This window comes from Mauremys reevesii, linkage group 1, assembly GCF_016161935.1.
Source record: "Mauremys reevesii isolate NIE-2019 linkage group 1, ASM1616193v1, whole genome shotgun sequence".
In the NCBI taxonomy this organism is placed as follows: domain Eukaryota; kingdom Metazoa; phylum Chordata; order Testudines; family Geoemydidae; genus Mauremys; species Mauremys reevesii.
In genome coordinates this window covers 144,484,562-144,507,168 of record NC_052623.1, presented here as the reverse complement: position 1 = coordinate 144,507,168, position 22,607 = coordinate 144,484,562, and the positions used below count along the sequence as shown (strand labels likewise).

The 22,607-nt window shown below is 43.1% G+C and overlaps 1 protein-coding gene and 1 long non-coding RNA gene across 8 annotated transcripts in view; one reads left to right on the top strand and one right to left on the bottom strand.

Annotated features, from left to right (window-relative positions):
• Positions 1 to 380: 380 nt before the first annotated feature.
• LOC120375500 lies at positions 381 to 10,189 on the top strand. The gene is made up of 3 exons (XR_005586690.1): positions 381 to 556; positions 1,919 to 1,986; positions 9,948 to 10,189. It is a non-coding gene; the product is annotated as an uncharacterized LOC120375500 (long non-coding RNA).
• Positions 10,190 to 16,017: 5,828 nt separating this feature from the next.
• The window catches only part of MBTPS2 (membrane bound transcription factor peptidase, site 2), a 51,412-nt gene continuing 44,822 nt past the window's right edge, over positions 16,018 to 22,607 (bottom strand). Inside the window, exons 11-15 of one of the 7 annotated variants that reach the window (XR_005591368.1) lie at positions 20,239 to 20,271; positions 20,001 to 20,087; positions 17,614 to 17,696; positions 16,883 to 16,952; positions 16,018 to 16,327 (exon numbers count right to left, since the gene is read on the bottom strand). The gene's annotated coding sequence lies outside the window, so the exon portion shown is untranslated. Of the gene's footprint in view, positions 16,328 to 16,882; positions 16,953 to 17,613; positions 17,743 to 20,000; positions 20,088 to 20,238; positions 20,286 to 22,607 lie in introns of all 7 variants that reach the window. The other 6 variants (XR_005591379.1, XR_005591380.1, XR_005591366.1 and 3 more) reach the window with 6 other exon arrangements.

Here is a 22,607-nt window from a genome sequence, read left to right as displayed (position 1 = left end):
AATAAATAACCCCCCCCCAAAAAATTCCACCATGGCTTAACAATAGTGTAAAAGAGGCGGTTGGAGGCAAAAGGGCATCCTTTTAAAACTAGAAGTCAAATCTTACTGAGGAAAATAGAAAGGAGGATAAACTCTGACAAGTTAAGTGTAAAAGTATAATTAGCCAGGCTAAAAAATAATTTGAAGAGCAACTAGCAAAAGACACAAACTAACAGCAAAATTAAATAAGTAAATAAGAAGCAGGAAGCCTGCCAAACAGTGACAATCAAGGTGCTAAATGAACACTCAAGGAAGATAAGGTCATTCCAAAAAAGCTAAATGAAGTCTTTGTATCAGTCTTCAGTGCAGAGAATGTGAAGGAGATTCCCACACCTGGGACATTCTTTTTAGGTGACAGCCCCCGTGGAACTGCTGTGGCACAAGAGTGCCTGTGGCATGGAGCTGGCGTAACCACCATCCCAAAGAGCCCTAGGAGTAGGAGTGGCTGGCTAGGGAATGAGGGTGTGACTGGAACACCGTAACTCTTTCCAGATTCCAGAAGGTAATTGGGCACAAGGTAAGAGGCCTCACCCCAGCACTGGGATCCAAAGTATAAAGTTATCTCTGGCTAGAGTTTGCCCAAGAATAAGAGCTGATTAGGACTTTCCAGAACAACTCTTTCCCATTTGGCATTTATATATATATGCATGAAATATACATGCATTGCCTTCCTAGGAAGATTTGTATATGATACAATTAAAAACATTTTGAATTTAATTATAGGTGGGGCTCGTAGCACCGCCTACTATGAAGGCTATTTGACACTTCCCATTATAAATCCTGCTGTTCATTGTAATTTAGCCAGACTTTAACTGTGTGGGCTGAAATTTTCCATGCCAGGTGTTTTAACAGTGTTGTGGGTTTGGTTTTATATTTTTAGAGGGGGAGGGAGGGTTATGCAATATACATAAACTATATTCCACTCTGAAGTTTGAAGGCTGTGTATGCATTCAGAATGCTGCAAGCTTCTCAATTTCTCTCGTTATATTACACACACAATACTACACACATTAAAAGACATTAAGGTTGTAAAGTCAAGCACTTGAAAGCTAGCAAATGCCAGAATTAAGGTTGCCTGCCTCTTTCAGTGCACAGACTGGACCTGCTTTGGGGATGAATCAGGGGTATGTAAGTTAAGGAGACTACTGTCTATGGGACCCCTGCTCCATTTGTTGCAGAAATTAAGTGTGTAGTGCAGGGATCGGCAACCTTTGGCATGCAGCCCATCAGGGAAATCTGCTAGTGGGCCGAGACGGTTTGTTTACCTGCAGCGTCCGCAGGTTCAGCTGATCACAACTCCCACTGGCCGTGGTTCGCCGTTCCAGGCAAAAGGTTGCCGATCCCTGGTGTAGTGAATGAGGTAGGGGACTGCAGAAAGAGAAGAGATGGTCTATGGTTGAAGTAGTTCAGTGCTGCCCTAGAGAACTCGATTCTATTCCTGCCTGTGCCACAGAATTCTGATGTGATGCTAGTCAAGTCATGACATTTTCACATGTACTGTATTCCTCATTTTCTGGTGCCTGACTTTAGACCAGGGATCAGCAACCTCTGGCATGCGGCCCACCAGGATAAGCACCCTGATGGGCTGGGCCGATTTGTTTACCTGCTGGTTCGGCCAGTTATGGGTCCCACTGGCCACGGTTCGTCCCTTTAAGATCACACTAAAATGAGTACTGGTTAGTAACAGAAAAGTAGTCATACCTGGGCTTGGAAACATATATGACAAAATTGTGGTGCAGTGCCCTGATAGAAATCCCATCCGCTTTACACTTCCCTTCAGATGTAGACATGGGCTTGGCTTTTCACCAGTGATATGCCTCTGGCTTTCCAAGTCTTTAGTATTTGCTTCTGGTTCATAGAAGTCCGCTAAATTTTTCAGGTCCTGTTTTGGAATAGAAGGATGTGGAAAAGGCAGGATCTCAGACGGTATTTTGTGGGGAATTGAAGGTAAAGCTTACAGAGAATTTATAAGTATTTACATATATTATGTCTTGTAATGCGAGAGAGAATTTAAGTAGAATGTATTTTCTAAATGTGTCATCTGTTTAGATCAAACTTGTCAAAGAAGAATGGAATTCACTACTCTGACAAAACTGGGGCTTTAATTTATTAATTATCTATCTAGGTTCTGATACCAACCCCCCTGGTATATCTGAGAATATTACAATTTGTTAAAGCAAACACAAGATCTCTCCCTTGCCCTCCCCTCATTTAGGGACTTAGACACAGATTTTGAACAGTATTTAGGCATTGTTCCACTCAATTAGAAAAGCCTTAGATCCAGATCCTCAAAGGTGCTTAGGCATCTAACCCCAGTGATTTCATAGGAAGTGAGGATCTGGGCCAAGTGACTTCACCATCCAAGTCCCATCTTCAAAAGTGATTTAGGCACTTAGGACTCCAATTCTCATTTTGGGAAACACCTAAACACCTTTACAAATCTGGGTGTTGGGTTGAATAATTAAAAACATCCTTACGATTCTAGGAAAGTACAACAAAGTTTGACCTGTCTTTACTTATTTCAATTCTGTAACAAGAGACCTAGAAAGTCAAATTATATCTTCATTTCTAAGGGTTCTTAAACAACACGACAATTCTGGAAAATTTTGGCAAACTGAGAAAAAAGTTAATTGCTTAAATAAATAATATTGTAAATTACAACGAATTATCTGGTACCCTAGTTCTGTACACATGGTGCACTTGTTTAAATCAAGAGTGACTCAATTAAGGTTCATACTGGGATCGTAGTGGTGTGAAAGTGGAATGAAGCCTATGCTCTTATTAAAAAAGTGGTTCCCAAGCAGTGGGTCTTGCCCCATTTATTTTCTTGGTTTCCCTCTAGTTCTAGCTGGGTTGCATGCCAGCTCAGCCTTTTAAAAATTTTATAAACCAGAAAAAAGAATATCTACTTAATCAGTGAATCTCACTTAGAATTATGTGAAGAAAATAATAGTAAAATAATAGTACTACTGATCAAAATGTTCATGCAGAAGGAGGCACCATGTGGGTAGGGGCTGGTGGGAAATAGAAAGGAAAGAAAAATAAAAATCATTCAGACAGCAAGGGAAGCAGAGTGACTATACAGAGTCCACAGAGGGAAAGGAACATAATAGAGAAGATAGGGAAAGGACACAGTTCAGAAACCAATACTGCTAAGTTATTAATTATGCAATACTGTTGCTCAGTAAGATGGCTCTTTTCTTCTTAATTATTTTATTTTTCTACTCCCCCTTATATGGAGGATGTTTAAAAGGCACCACAGAATTTGTAGCATCAGGAGAACACCCAGCCATATTTATACAGCAAGCACCACACCGTTCATAGCGGCAGGCAAAGCCCCCAGCCCAGCAGTATTTATAATCTGCAGCAGGCACAATGGCATAGATACCAGCAGGCACAAAGCAAAATATACATAATTTAAAGTACACAAGACAAACAGTATCTCAAGATAGCACAAGAGTACACTATGGTGGCTGACTGTGAAAAAGCCTCCCTCAAACACATAGCTCCACGCGGGGATCTTCTAATAATACTGCCATCTGGCTTCTCAAATTCAGCAGCCATCTGCTCCACCATTCCCCTCTACCCTGGCAGCAGCTCTTCCCCATTTGCTTCCCATATATTATGCAGTACACAACATACAGCTATAACTATTGGGATGTTTTACTCACTGAGGGCTTGGCTACACTTGAAAATTGCAGCGCTGGGAGTTACAGCGCTAGTCGTGCAGCCGTGTAGGGACAGCGCTGGTGTGTGGCCACACTGACAGCTAACAGCGCTGCAGTGTGGCCACACTTGCAGCATTTCCAGCGCTGTATTGAGAGGTGCATTGTGGGCAGCTATCCCACAGAGCACCTCATCCCATTTTGGTGCTGTGGGTTGTGGGAAGGGGACGGAAGGGTGCGGGTCATTCCACTTCCTGTCCCAACGCCCCGTGGTGCATCGCTTCACATCCCAGCAGTCACAGTTTTTCCGGCCACGTTTGGCGCCATTGTGAGTCGCTTGCTGTGTTTTACTCTCTCTGGGAATCACGATTTCTGTGGGAAATGGAGCCCGAGCTGCTGAGGACTGTGCTGATGAGTGTCGCCAGCACAACATGTTTGGCAGTTGAGCTCTTCCTTCAGCTCCAAAGTGACAGTGAGGAGTCCGACAATGATTTCGAGTCGCCTGCCGCGTGTGACACTACATTGCTTGTGGCATTCACGGAAATGCTCAGCACCGTGGAACGCCGCTTTTGGGCTCGGGAAACAAGCACTGAGTGGTGGGATCACATCGTCATGGAAGTCTGGGATGACAAGCAGTGGCTGCAGAACTTTCGCATGAGAAAAGCCACTTTCATGGGACTGTGTGCTGAGCTCGCCCCCACCCTGTGGCGCAAGGACACAAGATTCAGAGCTGCCCTGACGGTGGAAAAGCGGGTGGCTATTGCAATCTGGAAGCTGGCAACTCCAGACAGCTACTGGTCGGTCGGGAACCAGTTTGGAGTGGGAAAGTCGACCGTTGGAATCGTGTTGATGCAAGTTTGCAGGGCCATTAATCGCATCCTGCTAAGAAGAACTGTGACTGACTCTGTGACTCTGGGGAACGTGCAGGACATTGTGGATGGCTTTGCACAAATGGGTTTCCCTAACTGTGGAGGGGCTATAGATGGGACGCATATTCCTATTCTGGCACCCCCCACCTAGCATCCGAGCTTGTTAATTGGAAGGGGTATTTCTCTATGGTTCTTCAGGCGCTTGTGGATCACCGTGGGCGTTTCATTGACATTTACACAGGCTGGCCTGGAAAGGTGCATGATGCACGCATCTTTCGGAACAGTGGCCTGTTCAGGAAGATGCAGGCAGGGACTTTTTTCCCAGACAGGAAGATCACAGTAGGGGACGTCGAAATGCCCATTGTGATCCTTGGAGACCCCGCTTACCCGTTACTGCCTTGGCTCATGAAACCCTATACAGGGAAGCTTGACAGGAGCAAGGACCGGTTCAACTACAGGCTGAGCCGGTGCCGAATGACTGTGGAGTGTGCTTTTGGCCGTTTAAAAGCGCGGTGGAGGTCCCTGTATGGGAAGCTAGACTTGGGGGAAAGCAGCATCCCCGCGGTTATATCCGCTTGCTGTACCCTCCATAATATTGAGGGTGAAGGGAAGGGTGAAACATTCAGTCAGGCATGGACCACTGAGGTTCAAGTCCTGGAGGCTGAATATGCACAGCCAGAGAGCAGGGCTAATAGAGAGGCCCAGCACAGGGCTACAAGGATTAGGGATGCCTTGAGGGAAGAATTTGAGGCTGAAAGCCAACAGTAATGTTTGCTGCCTTGCATGGGAGTGAAGTGCAGTGGTTACACTGTTATTCTATTATCCCTAAAATGATTTGCAGTGCCTATTTCTTTACTGGGCTAAGGTATCTTTCACTATCTGCAATAATAAAGACTGTTTTCAAAGCCAAGAATTCTTTTATTGAAAATAACAAAACTTCCTTGACAGACAGACACACAACATTTCAGGAACATAAGAGGGCACGGGGGTGGGTTGGTGAACTGTACAGTCACAAGTTTGCATATGTCCTGTCTGGAGTGCTGTGCAATGACTGCTGCACTTCAGGGTGCATATATTGCATGGTGATGGGGGTTGAGTGCAGAGGGTAAGGGTCGTAGTTCTCAGGGCTGGTTGGTGAACTTACAGGTGTTGGAGGCAGCTGTTGGTGGTAAGAACCTGGATGCTGGGGAAGGCGGGGTTGAGCTGACATTGGGGCACAAGGGAAAAAGCTTTGGGACGGGGCGGGCGGGGGAGTAGCTTTGGGGCGGGGGAGTAGCATGGTAGTGCTCTGCTTGCATAGCTACAAGTGACTCGATAGAGTCCGCTTGGCGCGACAGGATGCTTAGCAGCTGCTCTGTGCTTTTCCTCCTGGCCACTGCGTTTCTCTGGCGGATCCTGCTTTCCTTTTCTCTTCAGTCCTGCAGGTTTTTACTCTCTCTAGCAGAGTGATCAATAACTGTTTTCAGCATGTCTTCCTTGGTTTTTTGCGGCTTTTTCCTCAGATTTTGTAGTCGCTGTGCAGTGGTGGAGCTTGGCAGTCCAGCAGTCAAGGTCACTTTTGGAAGGCAAAAATGGCAACAGTTAACAGGGTAGCATTGTTCATTATCTCATCCAGACAGTAATTCCCACACACTGAAGGAGTTTACAGTCTTCACTTTAGCATACTTTTCCCATACCAAATAAGAGCACACATAACACAACAGGAGCCACGAAATGTGAGTAAGGGGTGCTGAGATTGCTTCAGGGCTGTGCAGGGGTTTCTGTGCATTGGGGACAGCAAACAGCTACAGGGGGCATCTGCACTAAACAGTCTCCCAACATTTTCCACAGGAGTTACTCCTGGAAGATATCTCGCTGCTGCGGGTCACCAGGGAAGAGTGGGAAGGTCTTCTACAGCAATGCGGATTCCGCCCTGGCCCCTATGCAGCTTGCCTGTGTGCAGCAATGGTCCCCCCACCCCTCGCGGCACAGTGGCGCGGACGCGTTAGCCTGACTGGGACAAGGACCACAATGGCTCTCCCTATAAACCTGCACAGGCACATTGCCCACGCTCTGGCTGAAACTTTTGAGGAGATTACTGCAGCCAATTACCACGACGTGATAGACCACATCAATGGGCTATTCCACATCTAGGCATGCATGCATGCAGCCCTAAGCCCCCCCTCCTCTCCCGAAACATTTCCACCCTGAAAATAAAAGCCGCTTACCAGTAACCCGCTCCTCTGCTTGTCCTTCAGCAACTGCTGGCTGCTGCGATTGGCTACCTTCCTCCTGGCTTGAGAAGAGCTCCTGGCTGCATGCCTCCTGGGACTCTGGGGTGTCTTCCCCCATCCCAGTAGCTTCACTCACGGTTTCCTCCACCCCCGCCTCCTCCTCCTGCTGCTCCTGTCCCCCACCTGCTCAGAAGTGTCCATCGTGGTCCTCGGATTGGCAGTGGGGTCACCCCCAAGTATCGCGTCCATCTCCCTGTAAAAACAGCAGGTCGTGGGGGCAGCGCCGGAGCGGCGGTTTCCCTCGCGGGCTTTGTAATAGGCACTCCGCAGTTGCAGCACGTCCCGCTCATGGCCCCTATCCAGCATGGACCTTGATACCTGCCCAAAGATATCATAATTCCTACGGCTGGAGCGCAGCTGGGACTGCACAGCTTCCTCCCCCCAAACACTAATGAGGTCCAGCAACTCGCCATTGCTCCATGCTGGGGCTCGTTTGCCACGTGGAGGCATGGTCACCTGGAAAGATTAACTGATTGCACTCCACACCTGGCTGCAGCAAACAGGAAGGGGATTTTTAAAATTCCCGGGGCATTTAAAGGGCGGGTCACCTGAGGCCAGAGCAGTAGAGTGCAAACAGATGAGCAGAGTGGCTGAACAGGAATTCTGGGATATCTCCTTATTCCCTGGAGGCCAATTACAGCGCTGGTGGGTATCCACACCTGATGAGCAGCGCTGGATCACCAGCGCTGCATTCGCTACACCCCAACCAGACCAGGTGTTCAGCCAGCGCTGCAGCCAGGGAGTTGCAGCGCTGGATGTGCCTTGCAGGTGTGGACGGTGACTAATTGCAGTGCTGGAAAGCCTCCACCAGCGCTGCAATTTTCAAGTGTAGCCAAGCCCTGAGATCTAATCTAATGAGTAAACAATGCTAGTGACCCATCGGTCTACTAAAAGCACATTCCACTGTCATTCTGCATCTACTGAGCCATTAGTTGAATCTTTCCTTGGGGCTGTCCAGGTGGCCAGTGTATGGCTTCGTGAGCCAGGGGAGCAAGGCATCAGAATTACGGTTGACATTTTCACATCACCAGTGGTAAATCTGTCAATCAGGAAAGAATATTCCTGCATGCAACTTTCTGCAGAGTCCTGTGTTCTTAAAGGTGCAAGTGTCATGCAACTTTTAGCAAAGCACCTCTGGTGATCCACTAGTGCTTACATAACCATGGGAAAATACCCCTTTCTATTGATGTAGTCAGTAGCACGGTGGGCTGGTGCTAAAATAGGGATATGTACACCGTCTAATGTCCCAACACTGTTTGGAAACCCATCCACTGTTTCTTGCACACTGCCAAAAGTCACCGTCTTTCTTAGCAGGAGATAATTAATGGCCCTACACACTTACAAGACAATGGCTTCCACTGTAGATTCTCCACATCCAAAATGATTTCCCACTGACTGGTAGCAATCTAGTGTTAGTAACCAAAGAGAAATGTTTAAGATACACAAAACCCAGTGTGCAACATGCTTTACTTTCTGATAGCACCCAGGATCTGGAAGGTTTTCCTCAAAAGAAGTGAGAAGCAAGCAAGATTTTTCAAGTAGTATACAGGATTCCTGATAGAAATTGCAAGAATACTGCATTAACAGCAATTCAATGGAGGTTTGGGAAGCAGACAATTAGACAAACAACTAGGCTCAAAATACTGAGAAACATGCTGTGTGACCCTGTGTGCCTAGAGCAGCCCTCACTGGAAATGCCAAGGTCAGGGCAGGCTGCAAAAGAGAGAGCAGATACCCACCAGTCTTGGGAGTAACACTGAGGTTAAACTCTCCAACCAGTCCCAAACTGTGCTTCTGATCCCCCCATGCTGGTTATCAAGAAGCAAAGAACAAACCACTGCAGCAGTGCTTAGGCCATAAACTGACTATCTAACCTCATCTTGACTTCTACTACATATGTTTCATCTGATAGCATGCTTTGCCAGTGCTTCTTAGATTTCTAAAACTGCATAGTATCCCAGCAAAGTATGGTAAAAAAAGATTACAGACCGCTAAAGATAATTTCTTTCTAGTATCTACCATTTACTTTAGATTACAAAAAACTGCCATATGAAATATACTTGAAAAGTTAAGATTTGTGTACACAATTAACCCCCAAGAGAATTTTCCATGTACGGATATTTGTAACCTTTGGTTTCATTTTGGTAATGAAGAAAACCCACAAACTTATTTTTTCATTGGAAGGAAAATATCCATGAAATATACTCACAATGTTGCCATGCAGAATTAGCAAACTTTAAAAGGAAAAAAATAAATTCTGCATCATATAGTGTTAAGCTAACAATGGTCTTCAGTTACAGTGCACTTTATAAACAAATATTTATTTACTAGCACAACTGCTTAGATTTATTAAAACAACTGCATGCTATGTGGGGTTTCTGTAGCATGAAATTAATGATGGAAACATTTTTCTTTTGAGTAAGGAAGATTATTACTCTAGCATGGACAACTGCAACAAAAAACAAAACAGTGTTGGATGGCTGGGTTTTGGACAAGTAACTCTGTACTGCTATCTGCTTTTCAGATGTCTGCATCATGTGTGACACTGTATGGAATCTGGGGGGACACTTTAGGATATTATGAATATTGTAAAAGTGCAATGAGTAATGCCAGATATGCTGTGTAAGGTATCTGCAAAAATCTTATAATTTTCCAGGTGTGATAATCTCGTTTGTGTTTGTATCACCTTTGTATTATAAATTATATGTATGGTATGTCTGTAGTTCCAAACTTGTGCTGTGCATCCGGGTGACATCCCCAGACAATTTGGCATCAGCACTAGCTAGCCTGCTTGACAACCCATCAAGGGACATCAGTTATACAATTGATCCATTGAGAGAAGGCCAGGGATACACCTTATAACTCAGCAAGGCATGCAGGGGCATGCCTATGGACATGAACAAGCAAACTAAGCTGGTGCCTAGGGCAGGCCTGTGATCCTGCTGCCGCTGAAGCTCCGGAGATCACGCAGCAGGCATCCCGCACACCGCTGATCTTCCTGGGGCAGCCTATTTTCCTGCCGCTTCCTGCCTATGGACATGAATCTAAGGCTGTAAGTGCAGAATGTTTAATTATTTTATATTCTGTTTTGCTTGTTGTAGGCCCATCTGTATCACAGACCACACTGTTGTGATGCACAGTGTGCCAAAAGACCAAGAATGGAACAGCTCACTGAATCCATGAAGCAGCAAGTGACATGGATTAGAATAGACACCTGAAAGCATTAAATTGACAGTCTGTTTTTTCTTATCCTTATTTTTAAGAATTCACTATGCAGAAGAAATCATTTAGACATTAAAACTGAAGTCAGATTTCTCCGCACATTTTATTGTATTTTCCTATGTCATAGGCATACATAAAAGCAACCCTACAATAATAAACGTAAGTACTGGACCACTGGCCTTCAACTTTTACTCTTTTTGCTTGCAAATTGAAAAAGCAATATGTATTTTTTTAAATCACATGTATGGAGAATTACAGATTTGGGGGCTGAAAAATGGGATGAGGGCAGAGGAAGGTATGGTAAATTATGTATTGAACAAGACTGATTGTGCCAAATAGTGCCATTACCTGGACCCAATCAATGTCATGTTATAGATTTTGTGTAGCAAGATTATGCACTAGCATGACTTCATATATTCTAAACTACCTTTTTCCTAGATTTTTTTTTATTCTAGGACCCAACCAGCCTGTGGCAAATCCTTTTATTATGCTGTATGCATATGCTCTAAATCTGTTACAGGAGAATTTCAGAGTTACAAACACCAGAGTTAGGCTGTGGCTACACTTGTAGTCAAAGTGTAGTCAAAGCGCCAGCGCTGGGAGAGAGCTCTCCCAGCGCTGTCCGTACTCCACCTCCCTGTGGGGAATAACGTACAGCGCTGGGAGCCGCGCTCCCAGCGCTGGGGCTTTGACCACACTGGCGCTTTGCAGCGCCGCAATTTGCAGCGTTGGAGAGGGTGTTTTTTCACACCCTGCTGCAGCGCTGCAAATTTGCCAGTGTAGCCAAAGCCTTAGGAACTTATCAGTCAACCACATATTTAATTTGGAACTGAAAGTACACAATCAGGCAGCAGCAGAGACCTACAGTACTGTACTGTGTTAACGTAAACTACTAAAAAAATAAAGGGAAAGCAGAATTTTTCTTCTTCATAGTAAAGTTTCAAAGCTGTATTAAGTCAATGTTCAGTTGTAAATTTAGAAAACAACCACCACAATGTTACCAACAGAGTTACCAACATTTCAGAGTTATGAACAACCTCCATTTCCGAGGTGTATGTAACTCTGAGGTTCTACTGTAATAGGGGGGATTCAGAGAGTAAACAATCTTTCTCTGCTCTGCAATAAAACATTGGGCCTTTGCTTGTTGATTTTTCTGGACAAATATTACAAGTATTAGAAGTCCTGCCACTTTAAATTTATTTCTTCATCATTTACAATAAACTGTACCAACAATTATGTTCTTCAACGATTTTAGAAAACTGTCTTCCTTAAAAATATGTAAACATGTGAATCCTTTTTAATGTTGCCTGAAATATATAGTTGTGTGATGCCATCTAAACAAGCTAACGTATGTACTGATAAACTAAAAAGAAAGATACATCAACCTTACACACCTCATCCAGTGTTCATATTGGATGCACTAACAAAAGTAAAGTAATTAATTAAGACACCGTTTACACATAAGCACAATGCTATTCACATGACTGGTGTTTAACTGTTAGCAACACTAATTATTTGTGTCTAACTTCTACAATTTTCCTGAATATGTAAAATTTTATTTTTGAATGATGAAGATATAAAATTGTCGTCAGTTGGCGCGTGTGTGTGTGTGTATGTTCTGTGTGCTGTCCCAGCTCTGCACGGATAGCTGGCTCAGCAGACCTCCACCCACAGACTTGGTTCAGTGATGGTGGCACTTGGCCAGGTTTATTGTTGACAAAACGTGGTACTAGCTCCCTGGCTCATCTTCAGATACATTAACACATGTATGGCCATCACAATGGTACTAACTATTGGCCCCTTGGCTGGACAAAGGTGCCCCTCCTCTCATTTCTCTTTTATACATTGTTACAAACAAGTTATGTATAACATTCCTGACAGTTACCAACCCTAGCCCTTGTACCTGTTGGTTCAAACAAAACATCTCTATCCATTGTCCTGTCCTGTCCTCCCTTCTGTCCTGTCCTTGTCTTGCTCGGGGTCGGTGTGTTCCTGTACCATCTCTCACAATTGTGTTTATGCCATAACTCTGTGGTGGCCTGTACCTGTACTAGCCTTCTGGAATGTGTTTATGTGAATACCTAGTACTTCTTAGGAGTGCTTGTGTTTTTGCAACACTAGCTGTGTTTTTGCCAAGTTTGTGTACCGGACAGTGAACTTGTAAGCAAGTGTCTACTTTATGACAGGCCCTGATTTTGGTGACTGTGGTTCAGGCCTCAGGTCTTGCACCAGGCCCCAAGCTCTCTCTACTACATAAGTGAAATAAAAAAAAGTGATAACTGGGTTTTACACAGTATTTTTAAGCACACTGAGCATCCTCTGTGAAAGTGTAAGCACAGTTGTAATCATATGTTCAATGGCATCCATAATAAGCACTGTGCATAGGCTATGTCTTTAATAGTCACCTTTCACTAATGATCTTTTCACAGAGCCCTAACTGACTTCACTGTATTTTTGTTTTGTTTATTGTTAAGCTTCTTTACAGGCCAAATAAATCACTCCTCTCCAAAATTTAGGATTATTATCTATTTACATATTTTTAAAGGAGATAATTTTGTCAATGTGAGCATAAAGACTGCTCATGTAAATAAGGGGTTCTGGGCCTAAGAAAGTATATTAAGCCTCTGGGGCTAGGAATCCTGTACATGTAGCCTTCTGTCGGGTAAACTAGTTAATCTGAACACAGGACATACCGAAAGCACTGTAGATCAACCACCCTGGTGCTGTAGGGGATGAGGAGCGTTAATATGTGGGGAAAACAAGTTCAGGCCATGAGCTCCCAAAGCTGGTAAGGGAAGGGAGTATTGCAAAAGCAAAGCTTTCAACAGCGTCTGTGTACCGAGGAAGTGCTTCCTATTGCTTTCAAGTGGCCCATTCTAGCCAACTGCAGGAATGGCGCTCACTGGGGCCAAAGGGAATTGCATGCAGCCCTTCTGGAAGGATGGGCGAAGGCAAATGGCTCCCAGATGCATCCCTCACCTGCTGCCCCTTCAAAAAGACCAGCAACATAAATCACAATGCTGTTTGTTGCAGAAATGCAGAATTTTTACCTGAGGGGCCAGACTTTCAGCGGATATAAAGCAGTGTAGCTGTATCATAGCCAGGGGAACGATGCTGATTTACACCAGCTGAGGATCTAACCCAGTATTTCTGCTTGGATCTGCTTGAGTGACAGGCACAAGCATCAAATGGCAGCAAACATTTTCACATACTTCTAAGTCCAGACTAAATTATTCCTGATGCCTCAAACTAAACTTTCATAGCACTCAAAAATAAAAATAAATGTTAAAGTGCGAGTTATAATAAAAGCCAACAAATTAATTAGTTGTGGCTCCTACTTCAAACAGTGTCTAAAAAGTGCAAAAATACTAGTGTCTAGAGTTTCAACCCAGCGAGTTGCTTCTTTCCAGTGGCACAAACCAGCCAGTGGATTCAGACCCCTGGGGATTCTCCCTTCTCTGTGGAAGCTTTGGGTGGCACAAAGCCACTGTAGCAGCTTCTTTGCCATTGATATTCCTAACTCCAGGGCACAGTGCTCCCAGAGGAAAAGGCCCAAATTGCCCTTGAGTGGTGGACAGCCTGGAGTAGCCTAACTTGCACAAGGGACGGGACTGGCAAATCTCCTAACACTTTGCCTCCCCACCTACAATCTTGTGCAGAGCTTTTATGCCAGGCCAGTATGTATCAGATGTATAGAAACATTATTTACAGGAACAATTTGTAATTTCATAGCAACAAGCTGCATAAAACCACTCTCAGAAGGGTGTGAGCCAAGAGGGCAGTAAAGGGAACGTTAGAAGACAACATTACTCTCTTGTAATTCTGTGTCTCTAAATATGTCATTCTGACAGTATTCCTACACTTGGGTCTTTACTTCATGTAGTGAGACCACATGAATATAATTTTTCCAGAGAGACTTTTTCCCCCTCACTCTCAATTTTTCTTAACAATCGAGTGATTAAGCATTCAGAAGACTGGTGGCAATTCTGAAAGCTAAGGGAATTTGCCAATGAGAGTGTGGGTTGTGTATGTTGGTGTGTTTTTGTAATTCAAAGAAAAATGTTAGATTTTTTAAGTATGATTTTAACCTTTCTATATGTTCTTATATAGATTGTTAAAACAAAGAACTTTTAAAATATACATTTATTTACTGACAGTGAAAATAGATTAGCTAGTTTCATTTCATTGCTTGTAGACAGTAAAGCTAATCAAATTATCTGTTGCAACTAATAGTAGTTGTAATTTTAGCCCTTTTTAGTTTACAAATCATTCATGAACGGAATCAGATTTCTGATACTTTAATAATCTGCATATTCTGGTTTCCAAGGTATCTACTGAATAGTTTGTGGCAATAAGTGTCAATTTGTAGGTTAGTTGAAAACTATTCTCTTTGACCTTCACTTTTGCTTGTTGGTATTTATATGCACTGGGTCACCTGAGTCATATGGTATTTTCTTCTGTTTTCTGATTGCCAATCTGTTTAAAATGGTGATTAGCAAATAACAAATTTCCAGAAAAATCATCAGGCTAAAAGTTCATAACATGTACAAGAGTCACAAATATCCTCAGACATGTCTCCTGCCAGCAGAATGCTCACGAGCCTCTCAAAAGTAACCGTAAAGTGAAATCTCCACATTTATTCAGAAATCACTTTCTATACCATTTTACCAGCTCTAATATGACCTTTTCTAAAGCACAATTCAATCAATGAAAGAAAGACTTCCATCAGCTTCAGTGGGCTTTGGATCAGGCCCATCCTCCCTTTCCTTTTGACTCTCAGGCAGGAACACAGGGGCGGAGTGTTTGTTTGCAAACACTGCAGGAAATGTTTAACTACAAACAAAAATCTGTTGCCATGGGCACTTTACAAATATCATGGGGAAATTCCCATTGATATTTAATTATGCAAAACCTCTGTTTCACAAAACTAACATTGTAGGCTTAAACTGACTTTTTAAAATGTAACGAGAAGAAGCTAAAAACGTACATATTTGGTATGTGCCCTGGCCTGCTCCTGTAGGACTTATAAAGATGGTATCACTCAGCATTTCAGTCATGAGAGAAATGAGTTGGAAAGCCTGTTAGGGAGGCATCCAAGCAGAGGTGGAATTTTGTGGCGGGAACGGTGAAAGGTTGCTGTAAAACCAGTCCTTTCCATGGGCTACGTTTGAGGTTACAGAAGTAACATGGCACGTTAAAAGCAGATTGTACAACATTGGTGTAATTTCAAAAAATGCTGCATTTACCTCATAGAACTGCGAGAAAAAAAACAAAAGACACACGAAAATGAAAGGAAAGTAGTGGTTAGTTATAACTCCTTTAGTATATGTTTACTAGCAGCATGGTTCTTATTTATCTCCCTTCTGCAGCATGTAGCCCTTATCGTCCCTCTTCCCTCCCACTTCTCTGAGCTCCACACATTGCAGTTCATCTTTCCTCTCTTCCGCCACAGGACCTTCATTTTCCATCTCCTCCAACTCAAGACCTCTGTCTTTGATGCTGTGACTTTCTGGGTTCTCCTAATCAATGAGGTGCTGTGTAACAATGCTTTGCCCTGCTCTGCAACAATGCTTTGTTGATGTAGCTCCCAACCTGGGCCCCTCACAAACAGCACGCTGGCCACACACCCTGAGTTTCTGTGTATAGCTTCAACCCGCCAGCACACTTTAGTCTCACACTGGTTTCCACTAGTCTTGTTATCACTTGCAGGGTGACCCAACACACCCCTAGTCCCAAATTTTCCCCCAAAACTTGTGTTCTGCACTGTCCAGCCCTCTCCTGGACATTCAGATATTTTAGGTTTGTTGTCCTTTAAGGGGATCAATGTCCAAGAGTTTGCTACTTTAATTGGAGTTACCCACACAATTCAGTTTAAACACAACACTGGATTAGTTCTGATTAAAGAATAAAACAAATTTATTTAACTACAAGAAGAAATTTTTAGTGAGAACAAGTATAAGGCATTATAGTCAGAAATGGTTACAAGAGAAATAAAGACAGAAACACTTCCTAATACTAAAATTTAACAGGCTAGACTTGGTTCAAGATGAAATCCCCTACCACATGTTCCCAGTAACACTGCTGACCAAATTCTCAGGCCAAGATTTTCTCCCAAAGGCGGTTTCTATTGTCTTCTTAGGTGAAAGAGAGATGGATAGGGAGAGAGAAGTTGGTGTGCTTTTGCCCTTCACTTTCACAGTTCAGTCACTCTTTGAAATGCATTTTCCGGAAGGTTACCCCTTGATAAAATTCATTCTCACTGTGAGGAGAGAGACAAGGAGTCTGGTGGTGAAACAGTTCCATGCTGTTGTTTGCTAAGATGCAGAAGTTTGTCCCTGCCGCCCTTCCTTGCCCAAGAATGACCACTTGACAGAGATTGCCCATCAACTTTGATGACACCTGGGTAGAGGTGTCAGCTTGTCCTTTCTCTTTGAGAAACTGGCTTACCCAGACCAGTTTGGTAAACACATTTCAAACCTAATTTCAGCTTATAACTTAACATATTATGTTACTATACACATTTTATCATGGTATTATTGACCAGTGAGTTATTAGTTTTCAAGTGATACCTCACAACACACATCTTATACAACGATTATTACAGTAGCATGTAGGGTGCAAATGCCTGGGGTGCATTTGGTCATAGATGCCCCTGACTTCTCTCACCTCTCCATCCACACAGCCACCATTTACTGTCTCCCTTCCACCCCCAAAATTGGGAAATTCTTCCTAAAAAGCTTTGTTAACTGACAGTTAAGATAAGATAGTTTTAAGGGAGGCAGAAGGGAGGTAATTGGGATGTTGAATGACTTACCTGCTTATTTCCTTGCTTTTTATGGTTTTCATTCATGAGACTGATTTACAGAGAGATTTGCATTCTGCAGCTAATTGAAGACCAATTTATTCATGAGCATTTTTAAACATATTAGTAATAAAAATGTAACTTTTGAGTGAAATTGATTAAAAACATGTATAGGTTAATAGTGCCAGCCATCACCATGCCAACTCATTGGCATAGACTCTATTTATTATACCATTGCTTGCTAATGTTTCAATGAACATTATCGCATAAAAAAGTGATCTTCTGTTTTGACGTCATTAGACTAAAATATTTTCAATACAAGAATGGTTCAGGTTCACTCAACAATCTTTATAACTAGAGACAGTACTCCTTATAGAAATGCAATCAATGTGAACCCTCCATCAGATGAGTAAGTGTACCTTTTGAGTAAGGCAATCAGTTAGAATCCAACATTGAAATAGCCCTAAGGTAAGCCAAACTATGTATTTATTCATGTGATATGTACAGAAAGAAGGAATAAGGGAGTCTAAAACTTTAAATTATTATATATTAATTTTCAGTCACAAACTGTTCAATTTAATATTTATATGTTGTGCTTTTAATTCCTTCCATTGGTTTCATTTATCAGCTATAAAATAGCTATTTATTGAGGTGCTATGGATTTTATCCTCACAACATCCCTTGGAAGTAGGAAAGTATTATTCCCATTTTACAGATAGCACATGATAGATTAGGTGACTTACCCAAGATCATACTGGGAATGAAATGCTGGTCTCCTGCTGTCCTAACCACTAGATGAGTGTTTTCAAACTGTTGCTCATGACTTCTGGAGGTGGATGTGTCACAAAAGATAATCAGAGGGATGGCAAGGTCTTGAAAAAATTATTACAATCAAAAGAAAAGAAAAACTTGTTTCCCAACTCCCCACATATCTTTACTTTTTCAGGTCAAGTATTCTCTGTCAACGTCTTGAAACACACAGTAAATTGTAAAAATAGTTAACTTTGAGAGGTATGTTGTCAATTTGAAAAGGATGAAACACACATACACACACTGGTTCAGATCTACACTGCAGGCCCAGTTCTGCCACTTTTACTTCTGCTGTTACTTCACTCCAAGAGCAGTCTCAATGAGTTCAGTTGACTACTTGTGGGCTAAGGAACTAACTAAAGGCTTGATCCCATACTCATTGGCATCAATGGCATAACACTCATTGTCTTTAATGGTGCAGGATTCAAGCCTGTAGTGAATAAGGGTAGAAGATTCGGACCCCCTCTGTTCACAGATTGATAGCCCAAAAAATGCACGAATATTAGGAATGGTATGTCTTCAGTTTGGACATTTTCCTGTTTACTTCATCAGCTTAATTTATGGTTGACCTATGATTTTCTGATAGCTGGTATAGTTATCTCAGTCTTAACACAAAAATACCATGTTTAATGGTAGATTTAAGAATACTGTGTATTAATGCCTGAAATATAGGTTACTAATGTGCAGAAATCAAAACCTATTATTCAAATGCCTAATTCAACTGGTTAATTATTGAAGTTCTTCGTAAAAATAGTTGACTGCTATAGGGCAGGAGAACAGCTATCTTAGCAGCCGGCTAGGCAAAGTTTCTTTTGTGAGATACAACAAGGTCAAACATCTGGAGTACTGCAGGAGTTGGAGAGAGAATTTCCAAGTTCCTTTGTTTGTAAGCTCTTATCTCCAAAAAGAGCCATGTGCAAATCATGAAGTCGAGTTAATTGTTTTGTGGGAAGAAGGTGGTGATTTCCATCAATTGTTACAGATGAAGAAAACACTCATTAAAAATTAAAGTACTATTTTTAAATTAAGATTTTAGCTCTTTTAAAAAACTGATTAGATTTCAAACTTATGTCTCTTAAAACACATTTCACAAACAAGAAATACCATATTCTTATAAAATAAGAGAGAGAGAGAGAGAGAGCGCATGCATGCACACACGTTTGTGAATATTATCGGATTGAGAGTCCTGGAGAATGAAGCTCTCTATATTCCAAAACAGACACAGCAGAGATGAGAACACAAGATTAAGGGTCCCTAACAGTATGCCTCTAATCTGACCTGGAAACTATTGCATATTCTAAGACTTCAATTTCACTTAGCATATTGTCTAAGCAATCTGGACACCCATGCCCCTGGCTTGTTTCCAAAAGGCATTTCCCCACCACTACTATTGCAGTAACAGTCTTTAGGGTAAACTGGTAGTGGAAATGCAAAAAATATACTGATTTATCCACCCAGGTACCTATGTGACCCCTTCAGTAACTGAGTATGCCTCAAAATATTAAATGAACTGATCCTCACAAAATCCCTGTGAGGTAGGGGAAGAGCTGTTATTCCTGTTTTTACAGATGAGGTCCAGTAAGGCTAAGGGACTTGCCAAAGGTCACCCAGGAAGTTTATGGCAGAGCAGTGAATTAAACCCTAGGTCTCCCAAGTTCTAGGTTAGTTCCCCCCGGACCATCCTTCCTCTGATAACTCAAAGCTGTACCAGTATAACCCTATGGTGCCATTTCAACATCTCTTATTGCAGACACAGAAGGGTTTTTTTAAGTCTACAAGGGATCATTATAACCAACTGCATAACACAGGTCATATTTGATGGTAGTTAATCAAATGCACAGTGGATTCAAGTGTGATATATACTTCCTGTGTTTTATTTGGACTTCTAAATATGTTTTAGATCTAGAATGGGAACTTTCATGATGGAGTAAACTTAAATGAGAACATTTTTCTAATAACCTATTATATTTTTGGGATCAGAAGAACCCTTTGTTTGATGAAATTGGTTTTCAGTAACCACTCATCATAAATTCTAGTGTCTGGGTGTTGAATACAGGACTGGAATGCCTGAGGCTGCATTTCTGACTTCTTGTTAGCCAGTGTGGTGAGACAGACGTTTACTTTTGTTGCTGGTTTGGTATATCTTATGGAAGAATAACCACCAGTTTTGGGGTGTGTCTGCCCTATTTCTCAGCAGTTTGTCTTTAATTTGTTATTCTCAGTTGTAATCCACTGAGGCACGGTGACACCATTATAAAATACCCCCCCATTTTCCTAATTTAGGCAGGGCCTGGGAGGCCATTCTCTGCTACTTACAGACCTGGGTGCAGATAGTTGGGAAGTCGATAGTGCAAGTCTCCTGCTGGTGCATCTTGAATAGACCGACCTGCAATACTTCCATCATGTGCTAAAAGAAAGTCAAAGCTTAGCTTTAAAAAAAAAATTGCAAAGAAATGAGGCCAAAATCCTCCCAGTCCCCCTTTTCAAGTCATCAGAAAAAGTCATCAAGGAAAGAAAACAAGACAGCGGGTGCCTAGATGAACTAGCACTTTACATACCTGGTACTGCAGTTCATGCTTCTAATATGGAACCTTCCAGCAGAGGTCTGTGAGTTATGGTCAAAGTATACAATCAAGCAACATATATAAATACAAAAGAAGGTGAGAGGGACTAAGTCATATCAAAACCAATGCAAACAATTTCAGATGATAAAGATATCGGTAAACCCAAAGGAAAAGATTAAGGACAAATGGAAAGGATATTGTAGCCATCTGTTCTCAGCACTGTCCAAATGACACAGAAACATTGATTACTGAACCAGCATTAAATTTTGGAAAAAGCAATTGCAGAGGATCAAATTTCACAAAGCAAGACACCAGAAACATTTAGTCAGAATGCTAGGCAAATGAATGCCTAATTGTTAAGGTCATGTATTATCATTTTAGGAATGCTGTAGTTCCCCCGTCCGTCCATCCGTCCGTCCCGTCCCTCCCCGCCCCAAAAAAATAAAAAAAAGTCCCTCAAAGCAAAGCACCACGATATATAACTGATTGGAGATGACAACAACCACCACCTCTCCCACCACCCTTCCTGGGCCTGGCTGATTGTGTTGTTGCTTATATCAGTTTCTCTCAACTGAATGCAGTGGAGTTACTCGGGATTTATACCATGGCAAGATCAGCAGCAGACTTTAAGAGCTCCTTTTCCTGTGGGGGTAACAAAACCACACAACATTCTCCTGGGGCATTTTTATGCAGAACTTTGACCTTCGCACACTATTGTATTTTAAATCACTTTTTGGAAACTAGCATGCTATGCTGAATAGAGCAGTTCTCACATAAACTAAGACAAGGATTTTCCAAGCAGCTGGGCATCCAAGTCCCACTGACTTTCAGTTAGAATCAGGAATCTAACTCTGCGGAACCCTTTGGAAATCTCAGCTCAAATAAAGACGTGTGAGAATTAAACATTAAAATGTGCAGATTATCAATGGATATTTATGTATAACTAATGGGTTAAATAGGAATGTGAGTACAAACAAACACAAAAATCTAATACAGATGCTGGGGAACACTTATTTTTGGTGGTGCAGACATGGTTGCATGGTCGGGATAGAATTAACGTAACCCCTATTACATAAACTAATGGCTAACATGGCTGCATGGACACACCACTTGTTTCAGGACTGATTACATTCAGAAAGAACATGTATTTATTTGTAACTGTAACATTTGGAAAAAAGGCACCAATCTTCAGGACATGTGGGTTTTATAGCATTAGTTTCACATTAGATTACAGAACACACAGAATATAGAACTCTATACGGCAGTGACAATCCAGGGTAAAAATCGTCAAAAGCACTTGAGCCTTAGGAGCCTTAGGAATAGGATAAGTCTACAGTGCAGGCACGAAGTCTCAGAGCCGGGGTCAGCTGACTCAGGCTTGTAGGGCTTGAGCTGCAAGACTAAAAATTGTGATGTAGATATTCGGGTCTGGGCTCTGAGACCCTGTGAGGGGGGAGGTCTCAGAGCTCAGGCTCCAGACCTAGCTGGAAGGTCTACTCTGCAATTTTTAGCTCCACAGTCCCAAGTCCCGCAAGCCTGAGTTAATTGACCCAGGCTCTGAGACTAGGGGCCACGGGATTATTACTGCAGTGAAGAAATGCCTTAAATCCCACTGACTGCCGATGATATTTAGGCTTGTAAGCACCGAAGTCACTTTTGAAAATGGCACTCAAAGCCTAAGTCTTTTAGGTGCTTATCTATGATCTCGAGTGTAACACAGGAATATCACAGATGCCATCTCCATATACTACTGGCCAGAAGATTGTACCCCCATCCTATCACGCACAATCATGGTGATCAGGGCCGGTGCAAGGATGTTGCGTGCCCTAGGCGAAACTTCCACCTTGCGCGCGCCCCCCCCCCCGCGCCTCCACCCTGAGGCGCCCCACCCCCTGCGGCAGCTCCCCCCCTCCGCTCTGAGGCACCCCTCCCCCAGCCCCAGCTCACCCCTGCTCCGTGCACAAGCACCCCAAGCATGCTGTGGCCACTTCACTTCTCCCGCCTCCCAGGCTTGCGGTGCCTAAGCTGATTGGCGCCACAAGCCTGGGAGGCAGGAGAAGTGAAGCAGCCACGGCGTGCTTGGGGAGGAGGCCGGGCGGGGAGTTCCCCTGCGTGCTGGCTCCCCCCCCGCTTACTTGCTGCAGGCAGCCCTCCCAGTGCTCCCCTGCCCCAGCTCCCTCCGCCTAAATGCCGGCAGCGACCGGGGTGGCTGAAGATCTGGCCGCCGCGGTCGCTGCTGAAGCAAATGGTGCCCCCCAAATGCCAGCGCCCTAGACAACCGCCTAGGTCGCCTAAAAGGTTGCACCGGCCCTGATGGTGATCTATACATTCATGGGCTCTAGGCTGGATGGGAATGAAGTCAC